Here is a 7,694-nt window from a genome sequence, read left to right as displayed (position 1 = left end):
TTTCCTACCCATTCTTGGAATGCCGGTATATTCGTTATGGCGTGGACACCTGCGTTTATTTGCAGTGTTCAACGAGAGGCTTGCCCCCTGAGGAAATCTACATGATATAAGGGGTTAATTTCAAGTGCTTGCTGGGTAAAAGTTTTCAGACTTGACACTGGGCAAGTGTCGATGTGTAACTAGAGCTATTGCACGTACTCGAACTACAGCCAAGAACAGATGCCTGCCCACCTAATGAGAATGTAGAAGTGGAATAATGAGTTTCTTTGATGTACCAATGACCTGATAACTTGTGACCGAAAGCAAAGCTTGCCTCCCTTATATATGATTAAAGAGGACCTCCGGTTACACGATTCATGCCCTGTTATAGATTAACGGTTGACTTATGTGTCCAGGATCCTTCTGTCAATATGTTATTTCTACCTGATGATTAATCTAAAATGTATCCTGATAGAGGAACAAAGGGATTTCAATCAAACTTGTTTGTTACACTGTATAAATATAGAACGTTTACACTGTATCATTGGAATAGTAGCCTCACCCCTTGAGTGGAGGTACTGATTCCCCTTGCAAGAGAAGTAAAATAAAAGGCCTGTCCGTCTGACGAATCCAAGTGTGTATTGAGTCATTACCCAGAGCTAAGAAGTAAGGCACTTCTACAATTTGGAGGTTCCACCGAGATGGCTTGCTGTACCAATTGGTGAGTTAACAGACGCCGAGTACGTTGCTCGGTTGGGAAAATCCCATCGGCCGAAGGTGGTGTTTTGCCACATTTTTGGGACTTTCCCTGCCAGAAGCATAGCTGCGCATAGTCTGTTTATTCCATTGGACAGTACTGCCATCGGGTAATTGACTCACAAGGTTCGGGGGTTAAACTGCCGTTGTGACTGCTTCCCTTTCAGAAACGGAACAGAGGACCAGCCATGAGGCGCTGACGCCCCGCGAACAGGATCGTGCAGAAAAGGACTGTAGGAAGCGCTGAAATAAAGGTACCAGAGAGAGAAGGTTAAGTCAGGAATTTGATTAACTAAGGAGCTAGCGATTTATTGGAAATTGAACTAGCAAGGTTCCAGCTTGCTGAGAGAGAAGGTTAAGTCAGGAATTTGATTAACTAAGGAGCTAGCGATTTACTGGAAATTGAACTAGCAAGGTTCCAGCTTGAAGTTAGCTGGGACAAATTGAAGGCCCTTTTTGCTAAAGATTTGGCTAAAGGGAGTAGGGTAGAAGGAGAGAAGAGCTTGAAGTTAGCTGGGACAAATTGAAGGCCCTTTTTGCTAAAGATTTGGCTAAAGGGAATAGGGTAAAAAAAAGAGAGAAGAGTGGGCGGATGTCTGAAACACAGTGTCAATGTTTAATGTTTATGAGAGTGAGTATTTAACTACTTGTTATTATCAATCAACTTTGCAGCTTTGTCCAGTAAGGCTGCATAGGTTGGGGATTTAGTAACACTTTGGTTGTTGTTTAACAAGTGTATTGTTTATTGTCATATGTATTAATGTTTAGTCATGTCTGATCTGTAGAGGCGTCCCACGCAGATCATAGAGTGTTACGAAATTGTTGTATGTTTTAACTAAAATATTTAAGCTGGGAAAAAAAAACTGCAGAAGGGGTTGGAAAAGACCCAAGCCGGGGAAGTGAGTCCCGCGGCGGAATGTATGGTTGAGAAAATAGTGATGTCTTTTACATGATCCACTAAGCTATTGTGGATTCAGTGTTTTCCCCAGTTAGAAATACCTTCCACGAGGGTTGAGAACCCTTGAGTTTTAAAGCATAAGGATATGTCTTAATGTGTCGTAAATATTTTTTTTTTTAAAAACCTTGTTGCAGTCAGTTGACTAAATTCAGTCGGGAAGTGCTGAGTTTCAGTCGCCTAGCCTCAGGCCAGTTATTAAGAGGGCAAATGCCCCATGTGAAGGCCGGGACCATAAAGTAGGCGCCGAAACTCTAAAGGCACTCGGAGTGACAAATGGTCAAGGACTTTGTGACACTGATTTGAAGTAAAGACCAAGAAGATTGGATGTGACTGTAATTTTGATACGTATGTATAGTTTATTAATCTGATCTGTAGGGGCGTACAACGCAGATCACGGATTGTCACGGGAGTTTAGATTGTTTTAAGTGAACCATTTAAGCTGCTAAAATGGGTGCTAGCACCAGTAAGCCACCCGAGAAAGGCACGCCAGCAGCCTTTATGTTAAAGAACTGTGGTCAATTATCCATTGATCACCTACCAAATTGGTCCAAATGGACTGTAAATAAGACTAGACCCTTTCCCTCAGATGGTTCATTTAACATAGAAAGAATTACTTGCCTCGAGAAATGTTTAACGGACAAGAGAGAAATAGAGAACAGCCAGATAAAAAGACTGCCTCTATGTTTGTTGAGTCAGAAAAAAAAAATTACCCTGAAGAAACACCTTTCTCCTCTATTATGGTAGGATAACAAGGTAACTATAGAAGGATGAATAGAGGGGAATATAGAGGAAGACGTGGTAGAGTAAGAGGGTATGGACGATCTGGTCATTGTTACAATTGCGGACAACCCGGACATTGGGCAAACCAATGCCCTGTGAAAAATCGTCAGAACAAAACCTCCAATAATGGACCTCCGTTAGAGAATAAAGGTCCTAATTTCACTGTCCATAACCCTTTTTCGGACCAGTCAGGAGGTTACCCTACAAACGGACAGGGATTTAGGAGAAATAGAGATTAGAATTACTGACTGACACCAGCAGCCCCAGGCGCCACAGACCACCAAATGCCCGTTGTTTCTTTAAATTCACACAGCGAACTTGAAATTAAAATGCAAATAGCTGGGAGACCTATGTCATTTTAGTAGATACAGGAGCAACCTTTTCGGTGTTAGGGAAAGGATATTCTGAAGGAATGCCTATTAATGGGAAAAAGACTCCGATAGCTGGATTGGCTGGAATACTACAATGCTTGAATCAATTGACTCCCCTCACAGTAAAAGTAGAAGAATTTGAGGAAGAACACTCCTTTCTGTTATCAGGAGATGTCTCTATGAATTTATGTGGAAGAGACTTGCTGTGCAAAATGAATGCTACAATCATTTGCTCCGCATCAGGAGTAACAGTAGAAATCCAAGTAGATAAGGCATATGCGTACCCAGTAACAGAAATAAAACACCCTGTTCTTTACGCATGGGAAATTGCCGACCCAAGTTTGAGTCCCAAACTTGTCAGTCTGTTAGGAGCGTGGGGATTCGTTACAAGCTCCATAAAACAATACCAGGAATCCCTGAAACTAGGGAAATGGCATTCAAAATTGCACTGCACGGCCTGCTATGACAAAACAGGACAAGATTATCAGCCGTTTTTTAATTTAAAATACCTCCTAACTATTAGACTGCACAGCCCTATGAAGTTACAATTAATCCAGCTGCACCATTACCCAAAAGGTCACAGTATCCATTGTCAGAGAAAGCAGAAAAAGGAATTGAGCCAGTGATGGAATCATTGTTAAAACAGGGAGTTAACGCCGGATAGAATAAAGGTCGTTTGCAACACATCGTTGCCAAAAACTAAAAGAGAAATGAAGCATTTTCTAGGAATGACTGGCTATTGTAGACAATGGATATTGAACTATTCAGAAATAACCAGACATGAGCATGACAAATTTGGAAAATTCGCGGTTACCTGACTTCCTCGGGAACCCAGATTAAAAATGCACAAGAAGTGCAAAATCTTTTACTAGCTATTCAGAGACGTAAACAGATTGCAATTATTAAGTGCCAAGCACACATGGGGCATTTGGACAAGGTTGCGCTTGGAAACACTGCTGCAGATAGCGCTGCTAAGTCAGTAGCTATATCAAGTACTGAACGACAAGTTTCAGCCTTCCCTGTTAGGGAAAAGCCAGAGATACCGCAGCCCCCGTCCTTAGATGATGTGTTGACCCATCAAGATAGGGCCAGTTCTGATGAAGTAAAGGAATGGGTTGTTAATCATTGTTTTAAAAAACACTGACGGCTTATGGGTTCATCATGACGGCCGCATGGTGGCACCCAAATCATTACTATCACCAATTGCCCGATGTGTTCATAAATTCACCCATGCGGGCAAAAGGGGGATGGCGGACTATATCCTCAAGACCTGGTATGCACCAGGAATCTCAAAGTTGGCAAAACAAATATGTGAAAATTGTATTATCTGCCAGACAATGAATGCAGGAAAAAAAATAAAGAAGGTACAGCCCGCATCCCATCCAAACCCCATGGGTCCTTTTGTACACTTGCAAATGGATTTTATTGAACTACCTGTGTGTATGAGCTTTAAATATGTATTAGTTATTGTTGATATGTTTTCAAGATGGATTGAAGCGTTTCCTTGTAGAAAGAGTGACGCCACTACTGTTGCTAAATGTTTATTGAAGGACATTGTACCGCGCTTTGGGATACCAGCAAAACTGTCAAGTGACAATGGGTCCCATTTTATGGGAACAGTGATTAAGGAACTATGCAAAGCCTTACAGATTAACCAGCACCTCCATTGCAGTTATCATCCACAGTCGGCTGGACTAGTGGAAAGATATAACGGGATGCTGAAAAACAAGCTTGCAAAACTGTGTAAAGAAACTGGACTTAAATGGGTTGATTTGTTACCCATAGCTTTAATGACAATGCGGTCTGCTACCAACAGAACTACAGGATTGTCGCCTCACGAGATCGTCATGGGAAGACCACAAAGATTGCCCTTTTCGGCACCTTTAACAGCTAAATAAATGGACATTCATAAAATGGAGGAAGATATGTTGAGTTATTGCATTGCACTAACCAAATGTATTTCTAGTTTCCATCAACAGGTGAAGGAAGCCCAGGTCGATCCCGCTGAAGGAAAGTGCCATACTTTCGAGCCAGTAGATAACGTCTACATAAAAATCTTCAAGCGAAAGAATGGCCTTCAACCCAGATTTGAGGGACCCTTCCAAGTACTCCTGACCACAAACACCGCTGTAAAAGTAAAGGAGCGACCAACATGGATACACGTGTCCCATTGTAAGAAGGCATCAGTTGAAGACGATACACTGCCAAGATGAACTGGATTTGGACTCTAATAAGACTGTCCCCTTTGTTAACGATAATTGAAACTGCCATATTGATTTATCAGATCCCCTGAAGGGCAAACCATGCATAGAAGAATGTGTACTTTTAAACAGTGATTTCTTTTATATTATATGCTATAACGAGACTATGAAGGTTCAGCTTCAGGATCACACTATGCAGGTACCCCCGTATCAACCCCTGAGTCTTAGGATTAGGCAGAATAAGATAGTAGAAGAAGATAGTGGACAGAGGCTTGATAAGCTGTGGGTCACATGCCCTGATACTGTATTACCAAGTGACAAAACTGCGAACGGAGGGGTTTTCTGCAATGGTAATTCAAGAGGAGGACTGGCCCTGACAGCTAAGTTAATGTTTTGTGATAATCCTTTTACACAACCCCTCGTTTCAACATCAATTACTCAGAAAAGAAAAATTAATAGGACCGCTAGGAAACAAGGAGGGAGAAGTAGAAGACTGTTAAATAAGCATAACTATCATCAAGTTAATACCTTTGTATACATGAGCTATCTGTATGCTAAAAAACAGAACCTTGCCAAATGCTGGATATGCAGCCACATCCCTGTGCATGCAGAGGGTGGAATACCTCTAAGGCCCATTCCCTTCGAGATAGAAGAGATGGTAGGGTGGTTATTACAGTCTAATACCACCTGGAATGAGGAGGCAGCCAGTACATTTCAGACCCAAAATAGTTTAAACCCAGATCAGTTGGAAAATGAATGGAAAAATGCAGGATACAACCTTATAAAATTTGAAGGGTGGTTTCATCCCCTATATGATAATCGAAGGAATCCAGAGAGTCTATTAGTTACGTCAATGGGAACCATAAATAAAACAAAAGGAGAAGTCTGTCTTGTAAATGACAATGGAGAAGGATTGATGGTTGGATGGAGTGAGTGCAAATGTAACTACACTTTGACTAAAACTACTACTAAACCACCAGGTGCAATCGAATGGCCTTATTGGGGATGGTGGAATCTGTCCACAGTACAAAATTTGACTAGCAAAAAAATCTGGAAAGGAGAATACGGAATAGGAATGATGCACCAGATATGGAATAAATTTGAAGCCTATAATAACACCTATTTCATCTGTGGGCATAGAGCACAAAATTGGACTGGGTCATGTTATTTGGGATATGTAGTGCCTTATATACATCACATTTCATCTTTGGATAGCCACCCTGGGACACGAGCAAAACGAGCCATTACAGAAATTGAAAGGTTCTTTGCTATAGCATTTCCCTGGTATGGAACAGGGAAGTTAACAAGAGAATCTATAAACATGGCAGCAGTGTTGGAACAAATAGCCAATGATACTGCAGATGCTCTTAGTGATGTAAACGCAGAAATGGTGGCTTTGCGCACTGTTGCCTTACAAAACCGCATGGCTCTGGACTATTTGTTGGCAAAAGAAGGGGGCACATGTGCAATCATAAAAACCGAATGTTGCACCTATATCCCAGATAGCTCAGAAAATATCACCAATCTGGTAAACCACATAAAGAAGGCCGTAGAGAAACTACGTCAACCTGAACCATGGTCAATGTGGGATTGGATTTCAGGATGGGGAGGAGCATTGGGAAAGCAAATTTTGGAAGCTTTTATCGCAATTGTGATGATAATAATTTTAATTAGTTTATTGATTGGTTGTTTAAAATTGTGTACAAAAGTCCTTTCCTTATTAGCGTCAACTCCTCCAGTACCAATGATGTCTGAATATGAGGATATTAAGGGTGAGACCTTTGATGTAGAGTTTCTTAAACTTAGCGAGATAGATTGTCCTTAGAAAGGACAAAAGGGGGGAATGAGGAAATCTACATGATATAAGGGGTTAATTTCAAGTGCTTGCTGGGTAAAAGTTTTCAGACTTGACACTGGGCAAGTGTCGATGTGTAACTAGAGCTATTGCACGTACTCGAACTACAGCCAAGAACAGATGCCTGCCCACCTAATGAGAATGTAGAAGTGGAATAATGAGTTTCTTTGATGTACCAATGACCTGATAACTTGTGACCGAAAGCAAAGCTTGCCTCCCTTATATATGATTAAAGAGGACCTCCGGTTACACGATTCATGCCCTGTTATAGATTAACGGTTGACTTATGTGTCCAGGATCCTTCTGTCAATATGTTATTTCTACCTGATGATTAATCTAAAATGTATCCTGATAGAGGAACAAAGGGATTTCAATCAAACTTGTTTGTTACACTGTATAAATATAGAACGTTTACACTGTATCATTGGAATAGTAGCCTCACCCCTTGAGTGGAGGTACTGATTCCCCTTGCAAGAGAAGTAAAATAAAAGGCCTGTCCGTCTGACGAATCCAAGTGTGTATTGAGTCATTACCCAGAGCTAAGAAGTAAGGCACTTCTACACCCCAAACGCCAGCTTAATTGCAGGGTTTGCCCAACCAACTTAGTCTCACTGTCCTCAGATACTTTTTCCCCGAGCATCAGCTTATAACTCGGCGCTCGGGTTTTAATTAATACATCTTCTGCTGCCCTTCTCTGCTCTTTGTCAGGTCTACCTTACTCTTTGTCTCGATTCGTCTCGTCTCGTAGGGCTGCTATACAAGTCCTGGGCTACCTGCTCTGTTTCGTCTCGCCC

General features: G+C 41.5%; 1 long non-coding RNA gene across 1 annotated transcript; it reads left to right on the top strand.

Annotated features, from left to right (window-relative positions):
* Positions 1-2,029: 2,029 nt before the first annotated feature.
* Positions 2,030-7,409, top strand: LOC147122266 (uncharacterized). The gene is made up of 2 exons (XR_015077715.1): positions 2,030-5,894; positions 5,930-7,409. It is a non-coding gene; the product is annotated as an uncharacterized LOC147122266 (long non-coding RNA).
* The last annotated feature ends 285 nt before the right edge of the window (positions 7,410-7,694 follow it).

Source organism: Somniosus microcephalus, chromosome 3 (assembly GCF_052327205.1).
Source record: "Somniosus microcephalus isolate GS21.2 chromosome 3, FLI_Smic_1.0, whole genome shotgun sequence".
In the NCBI taxonomy this organism is placed as follows: Eukaryota; Metazoa; Chordata; class Chondrichthyes; order Squaliformes; family Somniosidae; genus Somniosus; species Somniosus microcephalus.
This window is presented reverse-complemented; position numbering and strand designations above follow the sequence as displayed.